At 37.0% G+C, this 27,330-nt stretch overlaps 1 protein-coding gene across 3 annotated transcripts in view; it reads right to left on the bottom strand.

Moving 5' to 3' along the window:
• Nucleotides 1-3,171: 3,171 nt before the first annotated feature.
• LOC128312561 (uncharacterized) overlaps nt 3,172-27,330 on the bottom strand; it is a 276,328-nt gene continuing 252,169 nt past the window's right edge. Inside the window, exons 5-6 of one of the 3 annotated variants that reach the window (XR_008292001.1) lie at nt 9,907-11,479; nt 3,172-4,404 (exon numbers count right to left, since the gene is read on the bottom strand). The gene's annotated coding sequence lies outside the window, so the exon portion shown is untranslated. The remainder of the gene's footprint in view (nt 4,405-9,906; nt 11,480-27,330) is intronic. The other 2 variants (XR_008292002.1, XR_008292003.1) reach the window with 2 other exon arrangements.

Here is a 27,330-nt window from a genome sequence, read left to right as displayed (position 1 = left end):
GGATTACTTTCTTTGCAGAAAGCCAGAAGCTATGCTGTGGGGCCATTCTAGCTGCCCCTTGGAAAGGTGTACATGGTGAGAATCTGGGGACCCTGGCTCACAGCCATGTGAGCATAGAAGAAGACCTTCCAGTCCCAATCCAACTGTCAGATGATCGCAGCCCTAGCCAGACTTGGCTACAATCTCATGAGAAACTCCAATCTGGAACCTCCAGCTGAATCATTCCCCAATTCATGACTCACAGAATCTATGAGACCATAAATGTTTATTGTTCTCAGCTACTAAATTTGGTGGGTAATTTGTTATGCAATGATAGATAACTAATACAGAGTTTAGAACCCAGAAACTGGGGGCTGCCATTACAACATCATGAAATGTTGGGATTGCTTTGAAACTGGGCAACAGTGAAAGCTGGATAAACTTTGGACAGGGTGATAAAGACAGAATGAGCACAGAACAGACCGTGAAGCATGTGCTGGTAGAAACATCAGGGCCTTTGGGGAGGCTGCAGGTGTGGCCTTAAGGAAAGGTGAGGAAAGTAGCTTGCCAGTTAGCATGCATGGGGTAGACAGAATTCCAGCCTGTGCTTTTAATTCTTAGGCAATATTGGAATCAGAACCCTCAGACTTGGCGAAATTGTAGAAAGCATTTGAACATCATAGGGATTCAACCATGTGATAAAAAGTACTTAGGACTATTACTTTTTAACATTCTTTTTCCCCCTTTTTAAAAGTTTATTTATTTATTTTGAGAGAGGCAGAGACAGAGTGGGAGAGGAGCAGAGAGAGAGAGGGAGGGAGAGACAGGATCCCAAGCAGGCTCCACACTGCCAGCACAGAGCTCAAGGCAGAACTCAAACTCACGAAACCATGAAATCATGACCTGAGCCGAAACCAAGAGTCAGAAAGAGTCAGCTTAAGTGACTGAGCCACCCAGGCACCCTTTAATATTCTTATTTCTAAAAATTGACATGTTAAGGGATTTCAAGAACATCTGTTTAAAAATTAAGAAATCATTATCTCCCATTGAGGAAACATCCCTAGATTAAGTGGTATTGGGTTACAGTGTACAAGAAGCTACTTAATTACACACATTTCAGTTACTGTTTTAAGTTAAAAAAATAAAGAGAAATCCCACCCCATTATTTATTAATTATACGCAATTGCAGGGTGTAGACAAGGGAAAGATGAGTTTTTCTAACAAAACTATACATTTAAATGAACACAGACATAAATGTTTAAGACGAAAGAGATAATGGAGAAAACCATGTTGCATTTCCTTTACTAATCATTATTTTATATTCTAAGTTAAAACAGCATATTGAATTCTGGTGGTAATCATCCCTAAAAATTAATTTTATGTAAGCTCTTTCCAAGTATGCTTCCAGAGAGAAGAAGAAATTAAATACCAGTGATTGAATTTCAATGAGTAAGAGTCTCAGTGGCCAAAAGAGTAAATAAGTTTTTAAAAGTAAAACAGATTCTTTTTTAAAAAATTTGTTTTAATGTTTATTTTTGAGAGAGACAGACAGAATGCAAGCAGGGAAGGGACAGAGGGAGAGGGAGACACAGAATCCGAAGCAGGCTCCAGGCTCTGAGCTGGCAGCACAGAGCCTGACTTGGGGCTCGAACTTGTGAGATGTGAGATCATGACCCGAGTCAAAGTCGGACACTTAACCGACTGAGCCACCCAGGCGCCCCTAAAAATAAAGCAAATTCTTTAAACAGTTACTGGTATCAAGTAAAACTTTTCACATGTTGAGAGAATTATGGTAGGAGAGCTTGTAAAGTAACCTTTTTTTCTTTTTGTAAGGCAGAGAATAACAAGAAATTGTGTTAATTAAAACTGCAAAGGAGAAAACCCACACCTCTCAGGAATTGCTTAGCCTTGAATTTCATATTTAGAAGGTGTCATATTTGCAAATACTTTCGGGTTTTGCATTGGGCATAACTAATCTTACTATTAATTTAGTGGGTGATTTGCCTTTTATCTGAGGATGGTTATGCCCTGAGTGAAAAAGGATTTGATTTACTTTTCCCAATTCGTATGATTTAATCATGACTGGATTGAAGCTTCTACATAGAGAATTGCTCAGCTTACTTTCTGTGAAATTAGTAGAGGGAATAATTAGGACTGCGGTGACTTCTGTGGATTGCAATTCATAATGTGTCATCCCCTTCTGCATGGCATTACTTTCCTCCCTCAGGATGGAATTTTGCATTGAGAACAGTCTTTGGAGTATGCTTGCCAGCTTGGTGGAGAAACGTAGAATGAGCTTCTGATTTTCAGAAGCAGTGCCCCATCCATCAAATCTATTTCCATTCCAGCTCAAGATATTTCCATTCCAGCTCAAGATAAAACAATAGTTCTTGTCTACCTTCATATTTGCATTCATCCTTACAAATGGATTTACTAAGGGAAGCCTGGGTGGCTCAGTCGGTTGGGCGTCCGACTTTGGCTCAGGTCATGATCTCACAGTTTGTGGGTTCAGGCTCTGCATCGGGCTCTGTGCTGACAGCTTGGCGGAGCCTGGAGCCTGCTTTGGATTCTGTGTGTCCCTCTCTCTGCCCTTCCCCTGCTCACACTGTATCTCTCTGTCTCTCAAAAATAAATGAATGTTAAATTAAAAAAAAACAAAAACAAATGGATTTACTGAGAAAACAAAATCCTACCTCGTACAGTTTGTTGTAAGAATAGAAAAAGTTCAGACTTTTGTCCCAGAATATTTCCAAAGACTTTCTCCAGATCTCTCATTTGCAGGCAGTTACAAATCTGTCAGAGTTTCTATGTTTCTGCCCACAGCTTAATACCAAAAGTAAACATGGTACTTGACTTTTGGCAAACTGCCTCGATCATAATGCTTTGGGTAGAGCCTACCTTGGTTTAATTCACAAAATAGATCTGAATCACCAGTGCACATTCTCTTTTCTTTTCTTTTTTTCTTTCCTTTCCTTTTCCTTCTTTCTTCTTCCTCCTCCTCCTCCTCCTCCTCCTGCTCCTCCTCCTTCTTCTTCTATATATTCAAGTTACCTAATATACAGTGTAGTCTTGGCTTCAGGAATACAACCTAGTGATTCTTTTCTTACATATGACCCTCAGTGGTCATCCCGAAAAGTGCCCTCCTTAATACTCATCACGCATTTAGCCCATCTCTACACCCCACCCCCTCCAACAACCCTCAGTTTGTTGTCTGTATTAAAGAGTCTCTTATGATTTGCCTCCCTTGACAATGAAAAAATGAAATCTTTCCATTTGCAACAACATGGATGGAACTGGAAGGTATTATGCTAAGCGGAATAAGGCAGAGAAAGACAGATATCATATGATTTCACTCATATGTGGCATTTGAGAAACTCAATAGATGAACATCAGGACAGGGAAGGAAAAATAAGATTAAAAAAAAAGCACATCCTCTTTTTAACAGATCTCGAGCTTCTTTGTTCCAACTAAGAATCCTTCCTTTTAAATCTTGGCTACTGTCTAAATACCATTTCAGAAGAATTACTGCTGACAAGATGATTAAGGGAAATAGTGACCTCCCTGACATGAGAATGTGACAGCTGCCTGGATTTCTCTTAAGTGACTCTTCATGTCTCAGTCCCATGCCTAACCACTTGGATTTAAATCTCAACTCAGGAAAATTACAAATGACTATGGTCATTGACTTTCTGCATTACTCACAAATAATGAAAAACACACATTTTTAACTTATATAATTTTACATAGCACATATTTACCAGGGTCAAAAATATACATAAAGTCATAGCTGAGCTAGATGAAACAGGATGTCACCTATTGCTTCAAGATCTTTTCCTTGTGACCATATCCCTTTTCTCATTTCTGGCACCAAATGTGTCTAGTTGCCCAGAGCCTTCTAGATCTTGCTCAGTTTACCCTAACCTGCTCTCAAGTTGCACACCTAAGCCAGAATGTTCATGATAAACTAACTACAACTGCCCACTGAAAGCTTTTTCTCCACTGTTCTTTGTGGCTCCAGAATTTATAATGAATGGTTTGTAAACACTCATTATCATATCATTTGGAGATAAATATCTCTAAGCACATATCTGTGTATATGAACTTGGTCTTCAAGTCTTGAAGTCAATTTAATAATTAAAACAAAAAGATAATTTCAGTAGCAGTGGAAAGCTCACGGCATTAAGATTAGAAAGTTTATGAGGAGTTGGCACTGTGAGGTCACATCAGGGTAAGCCTGTCCTGGTCACTTTCACTAATAAAAGTTAAGTCTTTCTCAGGCCATTCATCCAGATGAACATGTTTCAAGCTCCAGAGGTGTTTGAGACAAAACTGTAGGATTGGTTCTTACCTGTAAAACTAGATGTGGCCACCAGACCCCTGTTGACATTTCAGTGATAAGCTGACTCCACTTTAAAAATACACTTCCTAAAAAATAAATAAACAAATAAATAAATAAATAAAAATAAAAATACACTTCCTGATTGGTAAGCCACTTAAAGGGACCTGCTGTGGCTTTGTCAACCCAGACTCTTCTCTAAGTGTTAAATGTACTTCAGAAACATCTTAGAGTCCTAAGGAATATCTTCCCTCCTTTGTTCTTTCAATGAATATTAATTATCTCTCTTCTTTGGGAAAAAAAAACTGTGTGGCCTTTGCCAAATTGTGTCATTTAAAAATATATACTCTTCTGAATCATCAGAGTGGTTGATGTGGGTGTGTGTGTGTGTGTGTGTGTGTGTGTGTGTATTTTTATCTGCGAAGTGGTATGTTTGGATTAGCTGATTGCAAAGAACCTTCTACCCGGAAACTATTTCCATGTGTTTTCTCTATGTATCTAACCACCACTTCAAGGGGGTGAAGTACATAAACTCAAAGGAGCATCTATTTTCTAGCATTATGCAACAATATAGTTTTCTGATGCATGATTAGTTGGTAAGAAAGAAATATGAAGAGACGTGTTGTTGTGATACAGTGTTTGGGCTTGTGTTCTAATTCCACCCTTCTAATAACTATAGAACATTATGTCATTTAAACAGTCTGACCCACCATCTTGTCATCTGCAAACTGAGATAACACTATCTATCCAGAGACTTCACAGGGTTAAGTGAAACAAGACTGAAATACACCTTAAAATGTTTGCACCATTACAGAGCTGTACAAATGTCAATTAACTACTTATGCATCCAAACTTATTGCTTTGTTTCAACTTCTCTCATGGAGGAAGTTCGGAGATGATTGAGTTGGATGATAAATAAATAAGGGTGATAAAAATCACAAAAATGAGCCAACCGGGAAAAGAAGAGTTTTTATAGGAAATAAGACCATTGCAAGTGTTTATTTATTTATTTTGAAAGAGAGAGAGTGCCAATGGGGCAGGGGCAAAGAGAGAGGAGAGAGAGAGAGAATCCAAAGCAGGCTCTGCATTGTCAACACAGACCCTGATGCAGGACTCGATCTCATCAACCATGAGATCATGTCCTGAGCTGAAATCAAGAGTCGGACACTTAACTGACTGAGCCACCCAGGCACCCCTGGAGAGAAAACTTCTCAAAGCTCAAAACAGGTAGGTTTACAGAGAGAAAAAAAGTAAAAAAGAGGCACTATTTGTACATTGGATATTAACATTTGATATACACGCCTTATCTATTAGGTCACTGGGGTTTTAACATTACACACATATGGCAAATTTGAAATAAAGATTTAGGAACACTTATGGAAACTAAATCCACGATAGTTTTAAATAATTATTTGACACTTACATCTAGTTTTTGAGAATGCTATCTAAATGTCAACCATAAAGGTGTCTGTGCCAAACAGAAACAAGATAATGGTGTTGGTGGAATTCAGGACTGAGTCCATAGAACATTTCTGGGGTTGTTACATCAATTCAGCGAATAAAGCAGATGGTCTTGTCTCTTTCATAGCCATGATGTCGTCTCATGTGCCTCCAAAGAGATTAGTTTTACAATAAGTGTGATGCTTGTTATAATTCTACCTAGACAAGTCAACCTTTGACTTCTCAATTGACAGAAAAGTTTAGATGCAAAATCAGACCTCTGCATATGAAGGAACTCTCAATGGTAAGCAGGACACAAATTTCCAGAATGAGCATTTGCGATAGAAATGTTATGGACAAGAACAAAGAAATTACAAATGTGGGTAAGGCAGCTCTTAGTTAGAAACATGTAGTTAAATTATAGAAATATAGGCAGTAAAAACATCTACATTAAAGAGTTTTTAAAAAGTCGTTGAAGGGAAGAAAAACATCAAATCCTGCCAACATTAGTTCTTCCTTGAGTAGTACATAGGAAAGCTCTATTTCCTTGTTCCTTAAATTCCTTAAGTTTCTCTAAATGTAAATATTTAAAGTCCTCTTATATTTAAGGGCTTGAAAACAATATTGCTTATTTTTATTTTCTGTAGTAGTAAAATGTGTAAAAGGCAGACTTTTATAAGTGGGATGCATGGCTATCTATAAAACATGATTTTTCCTTAAAATCTTAAGGGAAATTCACTTTAAAATAATAAATGCTTTGAGAGTCTTGTCATGAGATCTCAATCAATACATTAGCTCATGAAAAAGATGTCCACTAATGACAATATACAAGCACTGTCCAATTCAGTATCATATCATCCCATTCAAATGATCTGCATGGCACTTACCACTGCTTGACCTTTTTTCTCTAAATAGTCATTCAATAAAATTTTACTGAGGACCTACTGTATCTATCGTGTTAAGTGTTGGGTATCCATCAGTGAGTAAAATAAGATAACAAACCCATCCTCTCTGTGCTGACGGCTCAGAGCCTGAAGCCAGCTTCAGACCTATCCACCATAGGTTCTCTTCCCCTACAGTCTAAAAAGGTTTAGTAAAGAGAGAATACAGCAGAAATTGCCATACTTAAGGGGTTTCGCTAGGAACCTCCTAGAAGGTCAAACTTTAGAAAGTATGGCCCAGAAGTCAAAGTATATAACAAATTTAATGAGTGCTATTCTGGCAGGGGTGAGGTGGGGGTGAGGGATTTGATTCAGAGCTGCAGCCTGCCTCAGGCTACCCCCGGCCCACTCCTAGGCACAGAATTTAACAAAGACCTCTCCCGTTCAAAGATTAACAGTAACAAAGGGGCCTAGAGAGACTGTTCATATAAATTAAATGCTTCAGTGTAAGAAGAGACAAATTACCAGCATTCTAAAAAATATAATCTGGAAAACACAATATAGATAGGCACAAACTCAAAGAGGGAAAAGTTTCTAACTAATGAAATGCTATCCAACAGCAATGACACAGGGGCGCCTGGGTGGCTCAGTGAGGGATGGAAGAATGGGCAAACAGGAAGGAATAGATGTTGTTTAAAGTTGTAGTGAAACAATCGGGGAGACTGGATGGCTCAGTTGGTTAAGCATCTGACTTTGGCTCTGGTGATAATCCCAGGGTTGTGGGATCAAACTCCATGTCGGGTTCCAGTTCTGCCCTGGTGGAACCCCTTCAGATTCTCACCTTCTCCCTCCGTCACTCTCTCTCTCTCTCTTTTAATATGAAATTTATTGTCAAATTGGTTTCCTTACAACACCCAGTGCTCCTCCCAACAGGTGCCCTCCTCAATGCCCATCACCCACTTTCCCCTCTCCCCCACCCCCCATCAACCCAGTTTGTTCTCAGTATCTAACAGTCTCTTATGGTTTGCCTCCTCCCTTCTCTCTAACTCCCCCCCTTTCCTCCCCCCTGGTCTTCTGTTAAGTTTCTCAGGATCCACATAAGAGTGAAAACATACGGTATCTGTCTTTCTCTGTATGACTTTTTTCTCTTAGCATAACACTCTCCAGTCCCTCTCTCTTCAACCAACCAACCAACAAACAAATAAAATTGTAGCTAAAACACATAATGCATCCATATTCTCAATGATTTTCATAATTCTCTCATTAACAGTGGCACAAAACAGTTGTTGGGAACAAACCAAATGCTGAAAGAAATTTTTCCCTGAAATTTAGCAACTCCTTGATTTTTGCTACAGATCATGGTTTTTGTTAAAAGCGAGTAAAAAGTATTCATAGATTACTAAAATAGTGTTGTAATAGTGCAGCTTTATTTTGGAAAATATTCATAGATAAGATGGGTAGATAGATGATATTGATAGGTATGCAAAATTGATGATAGATGATAGATAGATAGATAGATAGATGATAAATAGATAGCCCTCTCTCTCTGTGTACACACACACACACACACTGAGAGGGACAGATAAATATATTAATAATTATGTCAAATAGAGGCTTAAACTCTTTCTCCAAGGAGTATTTTGAGGATTTGGGTGTTTACTTTTTTCTTTGCATCTTCTTATATTCTTAATTTTGGAACTCTATAATGAATACGTGTTATTTTATAATTATTATATTATTATAATGTTACTTTACCTTTAAAAGACCATCAATTGGAATATATATCACATATTAGACATTATATATATATATATATTAAATATTCACATACAAAATGTTTAGGCCTTGAGTCATTTATTGGCAGTGGAGATGGAAAGAAACTGATAGGTGTGAGAGGTTCTGGAGATATTTCATACAAAGAACATAGAGTATTTCAGGAACATCTGGGTGTCTGGGGTGGAAAAGAATAAGGAGGAGTTGAAAGTACTGAGGAAGAAACATCCAATCAGGAGGAGTGAAAAATGATAGTGTTCTTTGGGGAAGAAAATTATTTGTGGGGTTATTAGGGCTTAGGTGATCATGCAGCAGTTGGATAATTTTTTTTTATGGAGGTCAGGAGAAATCTAAGAGTTTGGCAGTCATTAGGGAATTATTTCCTGAAACCTTTAAGTATAATACATTCAATGGTGGTTTTATATAATTTATTTCATTTCAAAGATGCATGTGAGTTATTATGTAGATTTTAAACTTTTTAAAATAGTTTTTGTTATGAATGACTTCTGATAAACAGAAAATTCATAGAATAAGGCAATGCCCATCATTCTGGAGTGATCTAACACCCAGAATTAAAATGTAATGGTACATTTTGTCTTATTTGCATCAGACTTTATCTAAGACATAAAGCATTGAAAATTGAGTTAAAGTCCGTTTGACCCATACCTGCCCAACCCTCATAATCTCCTTAATGGTAATCAATATCCTGACCCTAATTAGTACGGATGCTTTTTGACCATGCCTTTCTACGAAGTGTGCATACAAATAGCTCCATGAAATCTTAGGACTGGTGTGCCTACTTTTACCCTTAACATCAATATTGTCCTGTAGTTTCAATCACTTAGTAATATTTTTTTGTCATTTCAGGAAAAAGTTGTTTCTGAGATTTATTCTTGTTGAACTGCGCTCAGATAGTACACTCATATTAGTTATCACATGGCATCTTACAAGCAGTACATCACATTTTATCCATCCTTTGTTATCAAATTTTGCAATTATAAAGACTTAGACTTTGAACATTCATAAGCATATCTCCTTGGGTGTGTGGAAATGGAACTCCTGAGTCAAAGGAAGGTATCGTAAAATTGTGTCTGAGGAGTGTTACAACTTATCTATGAGAAGATAGAAGAGTAGCTATTTCCCACATTGGTCAAGGCTTGCTGTTGTCAGACTGTTAAATATTGGCTGATCTGATTAAGAGCTGAATTATTTCATCATTTTCTTATTTTTTTCTTTCACTTATTTCTTTCATTTAATCTATTAGCATTGTAGGTAATATTGATACAATGTCTGATGTAAGTTTTGCATATTTGGAATTCTTCTTATATGGTTATATTTCATATACATTATGGCTTCAGGAAGCTCATACATCATTAGGAATTTTGTGTTTATGTTCACAGTGAAATTGATTTAATTGATGATTGCTTATACTCTCATTTTCCAGGTTTGTTATACATATTCCGCTAGGTATTTGAAAAATAAGTTAAACAGGAGTACCTGGGTGGCTCAGTTGGTTCAGCGTCCGACTCTTGATTTCTACTCAGGATCTCGAAGTTTGTGAGATCAAGCTCCACATCAGGCTCTGTGCTGACAGCACAGAGTCTGCTTGGGATTCTCTCTCTCTCTCCCTCGCTTTGCCTCTCTCCAGTTTGTGCACACGTGTGCTCTCCCTCTCTAAACAAACAAACAAACAAACAAACAAACAAACATTTTTAAAAAAGGAGTTAAACAGAATTCCCTAATTTTCCTGTTTTCTTAAAACGGTTCTATCAAATTAATAGTAACTCTTCTCTGAAGGTCTGGTAAATTCAGTTATAAAATACTCTCAGACCTGATACACTTGGTGAAGTGTGTGAGTTTTCTAGACTATTCATTTATTTAACCAGATAGCGATGCATACAATTTTCCTGTTCCTTGGGAGTTGGGGTGAGCAGCTCATCTTTGGTTTCCTCTTCAATGTTCCCACTTTTAATACTGATGCTTCCACACTCTTGGAACTTCCTCAGTGTCATGCCATCCACACAGTTGGTCACTCTATGAGTGGAGTCAATATTGGTCACTTGTGCTGTTAGAAAAGTAAACAGTTTGATGGGATTGTAAAACTTACTGGAGTAAATGTGCTTCAAATGTTGTCTGTGTTTTGATCCCATTTGTTCAAAGAATTCCTTAACTGCGTCTGCTCACTTATGCTTGAGATCGGACATGCTGGGAGTTTGTCAGTTTTATTATTCTTTACAAAGAATCAGCCTTGGGCTTATTGATTATTTCTACTGTTTTCCCATTCTTTACCTCATTTATCTCTGATCTACCACTTTCATTCGATTTCACCAACTTTCTCTGGAATCTTGTTCTCTCTCGACATTATTCATATGGATAGAAACCTATTCATCTATCATCCAGCTGGGAGCCAGGCCATAGAATTAGAGGTCACATGCTATTTGTCATAAGAAAGGACATAAAAAGTAGAAAAGTTTTGCAGATTCAGAGGGTAGGGTACCCAAGAATTGAAAAAGAAAGAGTTAATAACCAATTAATCAGTAAAAAATAATTGCCTAATTTAACTACTTCCTTGACCTTTCTTTTATAAAACCAAAGTTTAAATTTTTGCTCAAGATACTCAGCTATGTTTTGTCAATGGATTGTCACTTTATTCCAAAGCTTGTCTTCAAAATTAAAACTGTTAGAACATTAGTTTTTGGTCAACAGAAACCATTTGAAGACATTTAAATGAGCACTGTCCTTAATCACTGGACCTGAAGTCTTTGAATTATTTCCCTTCTTCATTTTTATGATAAATTGTCCATTTCTTGGGATGTAGATCTCAAGTCAGTTGGATTGTAAGCAGCAGATTGATGAAAGGCACATCTTTGGAGATGGAAATACATGGCAAGTTGTTGACATTCCTATGTATCATCTCACGCTGAGGAAGAGGAAAATTAACAAAGGCAGAAAGGTGATAGAAATGTCAAAAGAAGATTTGCCATTCATTCATTTTGGTTCCTCTTCAGCAGTGCTGGTTTTCCATCGACTGCTTATGTATTTGGTACTGTATTTCAGAATCGTGTTCCTCCTAGGGCAAATGGAGACAGGTTGGATCAAAGTGGGAGAGACACAGGTGAAGTTGTTGCTGTGATATTTCTGGCAAGCATTTCTCACCCTCATGTCACAGCAAACAAAGAAATGTGATAAATGTATACATATATATATAATAAATATACATATATTTATTAAATATATAAATATATAATATAAATAATAGATAAATACATGTATATTTATTAAATATATAAATATATAATATATATATTGCTGATTTTAGCAAGAATAAATGGATAAGCCAGGAAAAAGATTTGCAGCAATGCCTTTGTTACAATATTTGCTGTATCTGCAATGTAGTATCTATGTACCTTATCTTGATAGCAGCAATACATTTTTCTTTGCTAAAACCTTCCTTCCAACACTTTATTCCATAGTATATGGGTTTATTAATTCTACCCATAGATCCAGAACTGCATATTCATTGACGTTTCTAATCCCTCGGCCAAATTACTTGATATAGAGATGTACATTATCCAAATTGACCCAATTAGCTATCTGAAAACATATCACCTTTCAGTTGATCTAGAAGCCCTATGGAGTTTGACAGTATAATTCTTCAATTTTAAAATTTCCATACACGTGTGACACCAGAATGATCTTAATCAGTGCAAAGTTAACTTTGTGGTTGGACAAATTTGTAGTTTATTAAAGATACCGAATTTGCTTATAAACAAAGAATGACAAATGGTAGACATATTTCTGAAAACAGAACAAAAAGGAAAGTCAGACCTCAATTCAAGGTTTTCTTTACTTTTTCAAATTATTGAGTTAACTCTAAAATACTGTTTTTAAGTAAAATTTTCTGAATTTCATAAACCAAGCTCTAGTTTTTTTACATTTCAACATTTTTTTTTCTGAGCTGAAGAAAGGTTAAGTCACCAAGGCATAAGCAACTATTTAAAATGCAAAGGTAATTTCCAGGGAGACAATTTCAGACTTTCAGGGAGGTCAGTCTTACACATTTCCTTTTTTTTTTCCTATGCAAACAAACGATAGAGGGAAAAAAATGACAAAATGTTCTTTTTCTCTTTTCCAAACCCTATTTGCCCATGTGCAAAATCACAGCAAACATGCAAATACACACAGTTTGCCACAATATTTGCAGAAGTCATTCTCTTGGTGACAAGTTAATGGAAGTAGAATACCCTGGCTGCCGGTTGAAAATCAGAAATGATCACAGGTGACTAAATGATAAAACATCCAGAACTGGATTTTATTTTCAATCGAAGTGAATGTATTTTTCAAAAAAAAAATTATTTTCTTTCCAATATTTCAGACATTTCAGCGCAAGTTTGTTAGTGTACTTGAAATCACCATATTTAAACGCAGAGTACTGAGATTACTCAACATCTTAGTATGTAAACAATCATCACCTTCCTTGACAGCTAAGAAAAAGGATCAGTAGGGTTCTTCTTATCGTGCTCTAGGCTTCACTTCGAGAAAATTCTAGGTGATAGACAATGTGCTAAGGGCCATGAGCATAATTAATGGCTAATATCTTTTCTGCTTATCTCACAGACAGTTCCAGTTCTGATTGTGTGTCCTCTCTCTTTCTCTCTTTCTGTCTCTCTATCTGGTCATTTTCTGTCTTTGTCTCTGCTTCTGTGTCCTCTATTTCTGTACTCCTCCTCCCCCCCCCACCGTCTCTTCCACCCTCTGGTTCTCATGTCCATCTGTGAACTACAATAGTCTTCACTGTGTCTCTGCCAGCCATGGTAATAGAACCAGGACTTTGGAGGTTAGGCGTACTGGCCAACACATGGGGAAGGTAATTCTCTTTGCCACTGCTGCTTGCTCACAAATCTCTGTTGAAACATCAAAGAGATGATAGCTATGGTTTGCATTGAGTTTTTACACTCTTAGATCTGCTGGTCACTAAACTCCCCAAAACTTCACAAAGATTACTAACTGAGGATATGTTAAGGTTGACAGATTAATACTTGAAGAATGAATAGTAGATTTATGAAAAGAAAGTTCATTTGCTTCTCAATCTCGGGTAAAGCTAACCCCAAACAAAATTCTAATAGCAGAGCAGATATCCCAGGAAATACCAGCTCACACTGTCATAAATTCAGATCTGCTATGACCTAAAAGGAATGAAATACTCCAGAACTATTTCTAATATAACATGAAAAAGGCACTTCTTAATACTTCCATTGGCTAGAGAATCTCAAACAAGATACTTAGTGAAGCCCTCGGTCAATGCAGGAATCATAGATTTCATAAATGATATTTCGGCAAACACAGGATATGCCTCAAAGTGTGATATATATTTCAAGTTTTAGGGTTATTTATTGAAAGACATTTAAAATTATATTATTGATATCCCTTCCTGAATCTATTTTCATCAGTGTGAATGTTTGAGAGTATTTCCACAGGTTAAATTAATTCCCCAAAGGGATTAAAGAAGAAATAAATCATGCAAGGTCTACCTCACAGAAATTCAAACTTTGCAAGGTATTTGCAAAGTAGGAAAGTTATGAAATGTTTGATGTGAAAATGGTTTTAAACAACTCAGCATGAAATTGACTTATGAGGTCTTTTGGTCTTGGCAACTGTGAATTTGTTCATAAAATCATCTTCCCAAAGTGCCAAATCATTGCATTCCTATACGCCCTGCCTTGAGATAAAGAAGGCAGCCACACAGTTTAACAATATTTTATCTAAGCGATTTTTTTAATCCACTTATAATTGACCATTTCACACTTCAATATGTTTCATCCAGTGCTGAAAGAAGTCAACAATAAAATGCAGGAAAAAGCCCTGTAGGAGATGTTTTCAGAACTAAATCTAGTGACAAAGTGAACACTGTATGGGCATTAATGCATGTTCTCACTTGCATACTGGTACCATCAGTCACATGTCTGCAGCAGACACTTGGGTTAGCAAGGATTAAGTATCTTCCCCACACCCACATTGCCAGGCTCCAGAAACTGGCCCCAGGCTGTCTCTTCTGCAACACTCTGCCACTGCTACTACACCACACAAAACATCTGGTGGGGGGTGAACAAGAAAATGGGAAGAGAAGCCTGTCCCCCTAGGAAAGCAATAGGAATTTGTAGCCACTAGAGCATCTACCCAAGTCCAAGCCTCAGGGAGAACACCTGCAGCCTCCGTATCAGAGTCATAGATGGAAAGCTTTCTGCGGCCTAGAATCAAAGTTGGAGAAGGTAGTGATGGTTTGCTGTGGGAGGGAGAGAAACCAAGATGGCTGCCTGGAGGAGAGGAGAGGAGGAACTTTTGGGAAAGGTGAAGGCAAGCAAGGAGCAAGAAATCATGATCTATCCTTGATTAACACCCTCCACAAGGAATTGCACCTGAAGGAACTACTAACTGATTCTTTTGTTAATTAATTAATTAAAATGTTTATCCTTTTATTGAGACAGGTGGGGAAGGGGCAGAGAGAAAGAGGGGGACATAAAGAGAATCCCAAGCAGGCTCTGCACTTTCCGCACAGAGCCCCAAGTGGGGCTCAGACTCATGAACTGTGAGATCATGACCTGAGCCAAAATCAACAGACTGACACCAACTGGACTGAGCCACCCAGGTGCCCCTAACTGACTGTTTTAGCTAAAAAATTCTATTTATTTGCTATGAAATAATTAAGATACAAAAAAAACGATGCATAGATTGTTGTTTCAAGGGTGACTGGGGTGCTTCAGTTGGTTGAGCGTCCAACTTCAGCTCAGGTCATGATCTCACAGTTGTTAAGTTTGAGCCCTACATCAGGCTCTGTGCTGACAGCTCAGAGCCTGGAGCCTGTTTCAGATTCTGTGTCTCCCCCTCTCTCTGCCCCTCGCCCTCTCGCACTCTGTCTCTGTCTCTCTCTCTCTTTCTCTCAAAAATAAACAAACATTAAAAAATGATAAAAATTAAAAAGAGTCGTTTTAGACAAGGAAATCTGAAGGAAAGGAAGGTTTATTTTTACCAACTGGTAGAGAAGAGAGCTTCTAATGGAAGTGCTTTGGAATAAGCAGGGAAGGATTTTTCTAGGATTTGGGGGAATGGAGACACTGAGGACAAGTAGCAGAGGTTTTGGGAATGGAAACGACTTTTCAAGCACTGTATCATCCAACTTTTCAGTCTCTCAGAATGTTGGTTAGCGTGAAAGTGGACACAATGACACTCTGCTGTTCCCTTGAGAAACACACAGGAGGTTATACCCCAATGACTTCACTTTAACATGGCCAAGTGGTGTGAATTGATCCTAAGGGGAATGTTATGGGAGCAGAAGATTCCAGGTCGTCAGGAAAACTAACTATATAACAAGTTCTAGAACTTAAGAATAACAATGTCCCACTACAAAAATATGTTCTTTGTATATTCCCTTTCCCACTGCCTCCCATTACCTCCCTGGCAAGTAACCACTATGGAATATACATTTAGGTGAACTAAGAACTTTTACCCAAAAGTGTATCACAATATTATCTTGGAACATTACTTTTTCCATTTTATTCTTGTATAAAGAATATTACATGCAATCTCATTTTTTTTTCTTTTCCGAAGTGTGTTTGTAGGAGTCATGCATGTTAAAGGGGTAGCTCTAGTTCATTCGTTTGCCCCTTACGACCTCTCTCCTTTAGGAATGTACAACTTTTTATCCAGTTGCCAATTGATGGAATCTTGATTTTTAAATTTTTTTTTAACGTTTATTCATTTTTGAGACAGAGAGAGACAAAGCATGAATGGGGGAAGGTCAGAGAGAGAGGGAGACACAGAATCCGAAACAGGCTACAGGCTCTAAGCTGCCAGCACAGAGCCCAATGTGGGGCTTGAACTCATGAACTGCGAGATCATGACCTGAGCTGAAGTCAGACGCCCAACCGACTGAGCCACCCAGGCGCCCCAGAATCTTGATTTTTAAAATAATCTTTACAATTATTAACAATGCTGTTATGAACACTGCTGTGGCTATCTCTTAGTATATGTATGTGTGGTTTTTTTCTTTTATAATTCTAGATATGGTCATACCTCCAAGGTGGAGAGGGTAAACTCCTTCCAGACACATACAATGATTTCTGGCAGCCTATTATTAATTTATTGCTTTGTGGTAGCTCTAAAATATATTTTAGAACAATAATGTGTCTGTTATATGTGTGAACAATACCTTCACTTTCTAAAGCATGTAAATAAACAAGGCTTTTTTTTTACTTTGACAGAAAAAAACTATTTTTTTATTTTATGATTATACTCAGTAAATAAATCATTCCTTATTTAAAATTTAAAATGCATTATCCTTAATTTTTGTCTAATTTTTTTTTTTTGAAATGTACATGACTCTTCAGCAAAGGGCTGTCGAGTCTCTACTTGAAAGAGGTTATTTCTCCCTTCTGGGATCCAGTATCTTTCTGATACAGTGGTATGAAGAAAGGCATACTAACCACATCATCCAGAGTTAGATGCCGGCTGGTTAATGGCTGTCTCCTTTCCCTTCACACATGTGCACACACATGATCGACCCGGTGATTCCTGGAAAGATTTTTTCTTATTCATTCCTCATCCCACACCAGAAGGAGAGGAGTTTGATCTAGAATGCAGACTTTATCAAACAGTGAATCCGAACTCCTCCCTCTGCCCTGGCTTACAAATGAGAGTTAGGAAAAGCACCTTTAGCTTGCTTGGGGAAAATAAGTTATGACTTCATATCTACATTGTTTCATACCCTCCTGATTATTATCCAACTCTTCCTTCTGGCAGGAAAATAGCTTTACTTTCAAGATGAAATCTGACCCCAATCAGAGTCAACAGACATTGTTTTCTATTTGTAATTTTTCATCTCCAACTCAGAAATTTAACAGCAGTTCAAACAAAATCTTAATGGTGGTGGGAATAAGAAGAAATGTGATGGCGGCACCTGGGTGGCTCAGTCAGTTATGCAACCAACTCTGGATTTCGGCTCGTGTCATATTCTCACAGTTGGTGGGATTGACGGTCGTGTTGGGCTTTGCAATGGGCGTGGAGCCTGCTTGGGATTGTCTTTCTCTCTACCCCTCCCCTGCTCTCTCTCTCTTTCTATAAATAAATAAATAAATAAATAAGAAAAGAAACATGACCAAGTTATTCTAGGTTTCCTCGACAAAGACTTAGGAATAGCTTAGAAAGTTTGGAAAAGAAATAACAATATTTAACACTACATTTTGAAAATTTTATTAAGTCACAATTATCCATGCTGTGGAGCTCCTGCACAGATAGATAGTGAAAGGGAATAGGAAAAATCCCAGGAACAAACATAAGACTATAATAAGAGGATATTTTGTAGCAGTGATAGCCAGCCTGTTTTGAATATGCTGTAATAACAACATCATTAATGTGTATATTACAATGACATTGGGAAAATATTCTCTAGCTAACATCAGTCAAATCATTTCCAAAGAATTACCAACATTATGAAGAGTAAATCAATGCTACAACTCAAAGAAAATCAATGTTTAACAGCTATTTGAATTGGAATGATTTTAAAGACAAAATTCGTGGGAAATAAGTATATATTATACTTATTCATAATTTATATTTATTATTTAATTATTTATACTTATAAGTATAATTATATATATTTAACTATAGGAAAATTCGAAAATACATTAAAAAAAACAACCATGGATCAACTAAACAACAACTGAATGAGTTAACAATTACTTGAAAAATGTTTATAATGCAATATATTTTATGTAGTATATATCATATAAAATTAATAATACTTATAAACTATGAAATATATAATGTAAACATATCACTATGTACCTACTTCATTTAATTTTCTGTAAAATATTTTATATTTATATATTTATAATATTCTACATTTTATTTATATAAAATACATAATTCAATGTACAATATATTCATAACTCTTACATAAATATAATTTATGATATATAAATACACTATATATTATTGGATACAATGATGTATAAAATTATAAAATGTCCTACTTTAAAGACATTTAATATTATGAAGTATTACTTATTACAATTCAATATTTATTCTTAAAAATGAGGTGTTCCTCCATATTGGTATGTAATTGGTGGAGCTTCTTTAAGGAACATTTAGGAAAAGCCATGAATAAAATAATCATCCACACTCTTTAGACATAACAATAAAAATATGCATTTAAAATACTTTACCATACTACTAATCAAATAAATGGAAAATAGTATAATATTAACACTCTAGTGCTTAGATATTTTTAAAAAATAATATACAAGTCCAGTTAAGACATGGGTATAAAACATGAATAGACATTTTTCCAAGGGTCAACATCACTCATCATCAGAGAAATAAATACAAATAAAAACCATGATGAGATACCACCTTACACCTGTCAGAATAGCTAAAATTAATAGCACAAGAAACAACAGGTGTTGATAAGGATGCAGAGAAAGGGGAACCCTCTTACGCTATTGGTGGGAATGCAAACTGGTGCAGCCACTCTGGCAAACAATATGGAGATTCCTCAAAAAGTGAAAAATAGAACTACACAATGACTCAGCGATTGCACTACAAGGTATTTACCCAAAGGATACAAAAATGTTGATTTGAAGGGGCACATGCACCCCGATGTTTATAGCAGCACTATCTAAAAGAGCCAAATTATAGAAACAGCCCAAATGTCCATCGACTGATGAGTGGATAAAGAAGATGTGGTGTGTGTGTATGTGTGTGTGTGTATAACAAAATATTACTCAGCAATCAAAAAGAATGAAATCTTGCCATTTACAACAAAGTAGATGGGCCTAGGGTGTATTATGCTAAGTGAAATAAGTCAGTCTGAAAAATACCGTACAATTTCACTCATAGGTAGAATTCAAAAAACAAAACAGATGAACATAGGGGAAGGGAAAGAAAAATAAAATAACATAAAAACAGAGAGGGAGGCAAACCATAAGAGACTCTTAAATACAGAGGACAAACTGAGCGTTGCTGGAAAGCAGGTGTGTCGGGGGATGGGCTAAATGGGTTATGGGCTTTAAGGAGGGCACCTGTTGGGATGAGCACTCAGTGTTACATGTAAGTGATGAATCACTAAATTCTACTTTGGGAACCAATATGACACTATATGTTAACTAACTAGAATTCAAATAAAAACTTAAAAATAAATAAAAATAATATACAATTATAAGATGGTTATAGTGCAATGGCACCAGCATACTCTTGTGGTGGTGTAAATTTATGTGAACATTCCATAATATTTAATTAAAACCCATTCACTGTGAATATTTCATATAGGAATTTTCAAATAAAATAATCAGATGTACCCAAAGATATATGATTAAAAATCTTCAGTGTAGTACTACATTAGCATAAACAAGTTATATTGGAAACCAATTCAATCTTGACAGAAAAAAATGATAGTAGATACAAGATTTATACATTGGAACACCATGCAATGAAAGTTTGATGTCATGAAAAACTCTTATAATAAAATGATAAGTAAAAAGCAAATTTACACCCACATACACATACACACACACACACACACACACACACACACACACACACACAAGCTTTATTGGACATACATAACCAGTTATCCCTAGATGTACAAGTGGAATTTTTTTCACTTTTTATCTTCCAATGTTTTTTGCAATTTTCAAAATTGCTATACACGTATCATTATTTTACAATAAAACATTTGAATAGCTCAAACTTTTGAGCAGTAAGAAATTGTTTCATGGTTGGAAAGAAAAGTGTTAGTGGAAGGTCTACAGTGTATTTCTCCTTTACAGGGAATGCCTGGGAAAGAGAAAAACAGATGAAGGGGTCAAATCCCCTTACAAAGAGGTGAATGATAGGACACTGTTGGTATTTCTACCATTAGACCAGGGAGAATCCATGAGAGAATGCTTGTCGATGAAATACTTTCAGCAGAATGTACAGTCAAACTAGGTTAATGGAATATTAGAAGGAGATGGCCCATACCAAAGGGGCTCACTTTGTGCAAGTGACGCCCTGATGCCCTATTAGACCCTCACATGTTAACTTTTAAATAGAGCAAGTGGTAATGGAAGAAGAGAGGGATCTCACATTGCTGGTCTTAGACTTCTCCACATTTATTCCTGTTTCTTGCAATTGCCTGTATCCTTTGCGTTAATGGTAAAATTTGGTAGTGGTTAGATCTATGATTATTCTAAGTCTGATTTGATTTGATGCTGTGTGTTGTCTAATAACAAAGTTTCTAAAGGAGGCAAGTGCACAGCATGAACTAGAATTACTTTGTATACTGATGAATTGGAAACACTAGATAATGCTCAGCACATTAGCAGAATCAATATATATTTGTGTTAGGTTTCTATCCCTCATGGTTCTCCACATTACCCATCTCAATTTTGTCTTGTGTCACAGAATGCCTTTCTAAGATTTTTCTGCAATGTTTAACTCTAGTTTACATAAATTAAAGAGAAGAGAAGTGACTCCTCCAGTCCTGAAAACATGGCGGCAGGGAGGGGAATTGGGTTTTGCTAATATGAGAGGAGCGTGTGGAGGAGACAGCTTTTGCTCTGTACCTGGGGTCCATTTATATCTCAGTAAAGAACAACGAAGAACAGACACATTTGTAGAGTGTGCATTATGCTAACGTGACTCTCGAAACAGTTATACAGGATTTAAGAAATTGTACAGGGGCATCTGGGTGGCTCAGTCGAGCCTCCAACTCTTGACTTCAGCTCAGGACATGATCATAGGGTCATGGAATTGAGCCCCACATCAGGCTCTGCACTGAGTGTGGAGACTGATCGAGATTCTCTCCCTCCCTCTGCCCCTCCCCCCAACTTTTCATGTGCTTTCTCTCTCAAATTAAAAAAAAAATTACAGCATTATTTATTTCTGACTCAGTATAAAATACTTATTTAGAGGGATTTAGTGCAGCCAGCAGTTCTTCTGAGTCCTGGAAAAAGAAGCAATCCTAAGCTCACAGCTAAAGAATAACCCTTTTTTTCCCCCTCTGAGAAGTTGAGTAATATATAAGCAAGGCAGCGAGCAGAAATTTATAATAAGAATTTGTTAAAAACCTAAGTAGTAAATAAAAGTTCTTGGGAAGCTATCTCTATGATTAGGACAACATAGGCATATAAATATTAAATTAGTTGTATCAGGAAATTGTATGCACAAAAACTTTTACAACCGCAGATGCACGCACACACACACACACATGCACATAACATAGAAAGCGATGTCTATTAGCTAAGCATGAGTTTATGGTTCCTAAGACCTTAGTACTACTCTGTCCTTTTATGAGACTTAAGATTCACCTCCTTGCTCCCCAACTGTAAAAAGAAAATACAGTTTCCTATCTCTTCTGGATTTAGACAGTTGTCTGAAATGCTTTACCTACTGGCATATTAATCAATATGCACACAAATTCATACATCTTTGTAACTAGTATTTTCCTAATTTCCCATCCTTCTCCATCTTTGCCTCATTCCTAGGCAATAATTACGTTTTAATTGGTACCGTTGAGCATATACCCTGAGCAGGTACCTCACAGCAGTTACTGTGGTAGGCATTTGGAATGAGCTTGTTTATTCAGAGATTATATTTGTTCATGTTGTATTTTGACTAGAATTAAATTTTAAGACTTGAAGGAAACTAGAAATTCCTCCATCTCTGGCTTGAGATCATTAAATGTAATTAAATGAAAGCATTGTAGGGCTCCACTTTCTGCACATAATTTAAAATAGGTACTTGGGGTGCATGGGTGGCTCAGTCAGTTGAGTGTCTGACTTCAGCTCACGTCATGATCTCATGGTTCCTGGGTTCCAGCCCCATGTCTAGCTTTGCACTGACAGTGCAGAGCCTACTTTGGTTCAACTGTCCCCCTCTCTTTCTCTCTCTGCCCCTCCCTTGCTCACGGGCTCTCTCTCTCTCTCTCTCAAAAATAAAAAAAAACATTTAAAAAATTTTAGAAAATAGGTACTCAAAAATTGTAGGGTCAACATATATTTATTACCAAGTATATATTTCATTGTGTTGAAATACCAAGAGATGATAAATCTAGTCATGAATTAAATACTTCAAGTATATTTTACTCCTGGCATTATTTTATAAAAATAAAGGAAGGAAGGAAGGAAGGAAGGAAGGAAGGAAGGAAGGAAGGAAGGAAGGAAGGAAGGAAGGAAGGAAGGAAGGAAGGAAGGAAGGGGGGAGGGAGAGAGAGAGACAGAGAGAACAGGAGGGAAGAGGAGGGGAGGGGAGGGGAGGAGAGGGGAGAAGAGGAAAAGAAAGAAAAGTTTAAGAGATTTTCTTCACATGAAAAGAAATTGTTCACTTACTATTAAATGATAAAAATCAACACTTGTTTCAATTTGAAATTGAAAGATCCTTGGTGTAGATGCTGATATAACTCCTATCATTTTCTCCTATACATTATTGAACATGTAAATGGAGGAGACACTTCACAAGTAGTGAAGTAGAAAATAATTAAGAAATTTTATTGGAACAAAAGTGTTTTGAACATTTAATTTCCTTCGAGAACAATTATACAAAAATATTTTGTATATCTTCCAATGCAAACAAATTTTAATTTAATAGCTAGGTATTTGGAGCATTCAGCACATTAAATTTACATCTTATTTCTTTATTGATTCTATGCTGTCTATTTAGTAGATTCTGAATTTTTATCTTCATCTCTGTGGACCTAAAATTAATCTGATTCCTTTTTCTGGGCACTCAGTGCCGTGATTGAGTGGTTTAATCTCTATCCCCAGGGGCAGAACCCAAATTCATCTCCACTGAAATCTTGACTCCTCTGTGACTTGGCTTCGCATCTGTGTTCCCATCTGTCAGACATTTCACTAGGTTTTCTTTGTTCTTTTCTGGGAAGCTGTTTGAAGACAATCGGAAAAAATGCATGGTGGACCCAGCAATGTTCAGCTGCTATAATCATAATATAGCACCTCAAGGTTGTGGTGATTCCCACCATTGGATAAATAAAAAAATGGAACACAAGAAACATTGTAAGTTAATCAGTGAACTGCTCTGTATTGGCTATTTTTGGAGGCTATTATTTCTCTCTTTTCTCCATGAAGTACATGAAACAATGTTTTAAGCTTAAAGCATCCCTTAATTCTCATATGTGTCTGAAATGATCTAATTAAAAGTTTAATAAGAAAATTTCTCTTTCTTACTTCTCTCAAAACTTTGATATTAAATACTACAAGCCTCTAAGATTACCAAAATTAATGCAAGGAACTTTTATCTCACCTAGGAGAGAATTACGGTGGTATATTTCTCATAGCATGAGTCTTTACACCATTGTTAATTGTTAATAATATTAATAATACAAGGAATAATAAGAATATAGCAGTAATTGGAATAGTGTTGGTGCTGTTGTTTATAGTTTGAAGATAAGAGGGAGATACTGAATTCAATGTTATTTTCACAACAAAATATATATATTTTTCATATATATATGATATGTTATACTTGATTTAATATTCAGTTTACTTGGTGCCAAATAATCTATTACTTATGCAAAAATAAATCTGTGTGCCATTTGTACCATAAATTAAAAAAAAAAAAAAACTAGGCATGCCATCACAAATTTTTTCTCTGGGTAATAACTTTAGTTGAGGGTTCAGTGATTTATTCATTGTAAAAGTGAACATCTACTTATTTTGTTTACCTACTTGGGGCTCTTATATGTCAGCATTTTTATATTTGGTAGTTTTAGCATATTGGGGATAACATTTCTGTGTTCATTTTTACATGTTTCAGAAAATGTACGGTAGTGGGGCACCTGGGTGGCTCAGTGGGTGAAGCGTAGACTCTTGGTTTTGGCTCAGCTCACGATCTCACGGTTTATGAGTTTGAGCCCCACGTTGGTCTTTGTGCTGACAGTGTGGAGCCTGCTTAGGATTCTCTGTCTCCCTCTCTCTCTGCCCCTCCCCTGCTTGTTCTCTTTCTCTCTCTCACGCATGCACACTCAAAATTAATACACTTAAAAAAAAAGAAAATATACAGTAGAAATTCAAGGCAAATTCACAATGATAAGAGGAATAGGAAGCATTCATATCTACCAGGCTCTTTGTTTAGGGGAATATAAACATCTTCTCACAGTTTCATAGCATCCTTCAGTGCTCTCCGTCTGTGTGTCTGTCTCTGCCTCTCTCTGTCTCTCATCTCTCTTCCTGTCTCTGCCCATGTGTCTATTTTCACTATATATTCTTGCTGCTTTATTGGATTTTCAGAGAGGAGAACGTGGAAGTTACAGTGAGATGTAGTACAACAACCAATTCATTAAAATAGGGTTCATTTAAGAAAGTAGTTGGAGAGGACTTTTAGACCAGAAGACCTTAAAAATTAGCTTAAAACAATAAAAAATAAAAATCGGCTTGCGACATTTGCTGCTTTGTTCAGTAGGCGAAGGGATTTGGTGAAGACTTGCGTACAAGGAAGTGATATGTTAGAGAGAACCCTAATCCTGATTCCTCTGGCATTACAGGGAATACCTTGAGGCAAAGACTCTATGGCTATCATTGGTACAAACCAGGCAAGCGTGAGATGTGAAGGTCTTGAATCTACTCTAAAGCTAAGTCAACTCTTACCTCCAAGATCCCTGACCTGGGATCTCCAGGTGCCTGACCCAAGGAAGTGAGCAACTTTGGAAGACAAGCATTGTTGTAATAGACTCTTCCCTTAAAACACACGCGACAACCTCCTGGGACAAGGAAAGCACAGGGCATTGTGAAGGACCCTCACTGGGGAGACAAGCATATTGCCACTGGTCTCAACATTCCCTAAATGTATGGCCGTGGGATAGTCTCTTAACACCTAGACATTCCAATTCTCTATTTGATACAAATGGACCAAAATTATCTCTAAGAATCTTCCTGCTACAACCTTGTGACACAAGGTGATCCTGAATTATCCCCTCAGCCTCTGAGTTTCAGCATGGAAAGAATGCAAAACTGTGTTACTGTGCTTTGTGCCACAAAATGGCCGGGCTTTGGGCTCTCACAATGAGCATGTCAGAAGGGGCTCCCTTGCATCAAACTCTGTAACAGCTGGAGACACACGTGATCTTTTGCTCCCCCTTCCTGGGCAGCTGGGGGACTCTCTACCAATGGCTGATTTTCTGAACTCTTTTATTAAAGTTGTGATTTCAGGAGCACACAGTGGACCTCCTTTTCAGTGAGACTATGAATTCTTTGTGTCCTTAGAAAACTGTCAGAGAACTCAGAAGTGGAGGAGGTCAAGGCACATAAGATTTCCTTTAAGTCTTCTAGAAAATCGATACTCTCCCATTTCGTTTTCCCACCTGCAGTGGAAAAGACCCGACTCGTTGATATTTAATTTTCTATCAATAACTTATTAAAAATGTAAAGAAGCAATCCATCAGGATAATTCTGCTAAATGTCAAGGCTTTTTAAATGGATTAAACATAAGGATGCCTTGTAGTTGCTCAGATCTGTACTCTCCATTCATTTAGCAGAGGGGGAAGGGGAAAAATGAGAAAGAATTTTCTTCAGGCAGGAATATTCACTTATTTTTGAAATGCTATGGATTCTTTGGATCAGAAAATAAGTAGACTTCATGCCATTTTGTCTAAATATTTCATTTCTGTGAATAAGCTGGTTAACTGGCAGGTGGAGAATTGCCTGGGCTCTGGGCAGAGTTAGAACCCTCATATCGTCCCTGGCTGGGGCTCACTCTATGGCTTGTCTGGTAGGAGACATTTCCATCAACTCTGAGTGATCTGGTAGCGCCCATGTGCACAATAGAAAGGGACACAGTTGAGGAGGGCCTGGGAGGCTTGGTCGGTTAAGCGTCTGACTTCAGTTCAGGTCATGATCTCACAGGTCGGGAGTTTAATCAAGCCCCATGTCAAGCTCTGTGCTGACAGCTCGGAGCCTGAAGCCTGCTTCGGATTCCATGTCTCCCTCTCTTTCTGCCCTTTCCCCTGCTCATGCTCTCTCTCTCTCTCTCTCTCTCTCAAAAATAAACAGTAAAAAAACAATTAGAAAGGAACACAGTTGAAAGTTTTGAAAAAAATCTGAACTTTCTGCAAAATCCATATTAGTGCATGGTTTGAGTTCTGACCACATCCATACAACAGAACTCTATTATTTGACATAGTATTAATCATTTATATTTTGTAACTTAGAAACCTGCTTTAAGAGATCAGTTCAGTAGTTTTGCTTCTAACTTTTCCATTAACAGTTAGTTGTATGGAGTGCTTTCAGCCAAACCTTATTTATCTTCTGATGCGTGATGTCTTTTCTGGGTATTTCCTCGCAAAGGCAGATCTCCTTCCCTCAATTAGCTACAAAGTCCTAAAATGTTAAATGGCTATGGGTGCCAATACCACACTGTACTCTAGAAATAGTGTTAAGAGTTACAGAAAACATGTTATCAAGTTTCTAGACACTTCAAAAGCATACGAATGTTGGCACATCAAAGATTCGGATTCATTTTTAAAGTAACACAGAACAAGTATTTGAACTTAATGATAAATTGGCAATTTGCAATGAGTGAGCTATGGAATGCTGATTGGCTTTGAGCCTACAGGAAGAATTACAGGAAAAATTCCTATTCTGAAGAATCAGTGGAACCCAGCAAATAGAAAAGCATATGTACACTTCCTAAAGTTTGCTGGCTGGTACCATTCCTCTGCCTTGAAAAACTAAACTCATTAACCAATTGAATACAAAGCAGGGCCTTCCACAGTTAATCATGTCTCTCCAGGCACATCAGATTAGCTCTGTTCAGAGAAGCATGATTTTTACTAAGTCCATAGCCTCAGAAAATAGTATCTGGGAATTGGGAGTATCCTATGGATTGAAAATCAGTCAGAAAGGAAATGGAAATAGAGGTTAGAAAATAAAAGAC

Source organism: Acinonyx jubatus, chromosome D2 (genome assembly GCF_027475565.1).
Source record: "Acinonyx jubatus isolate Ajub_Pintada_27869175 chromosome D2, VMU_Ajub_asm_v1.0, whole genome shotgun sequence".
Classification (NCBI taxonomy): domain Eukaryota; kingdom Metazoa; phylum Chordata; class Mammalia; order Carnivora; family Felidae; genus Acinonyx; species Acinonyx jubatus.
The sequence above is the reverse complement of the archived record's forward strand: the minus strand, read 5'-3'. Positions and strand labels throughout refer to the sequence as shown.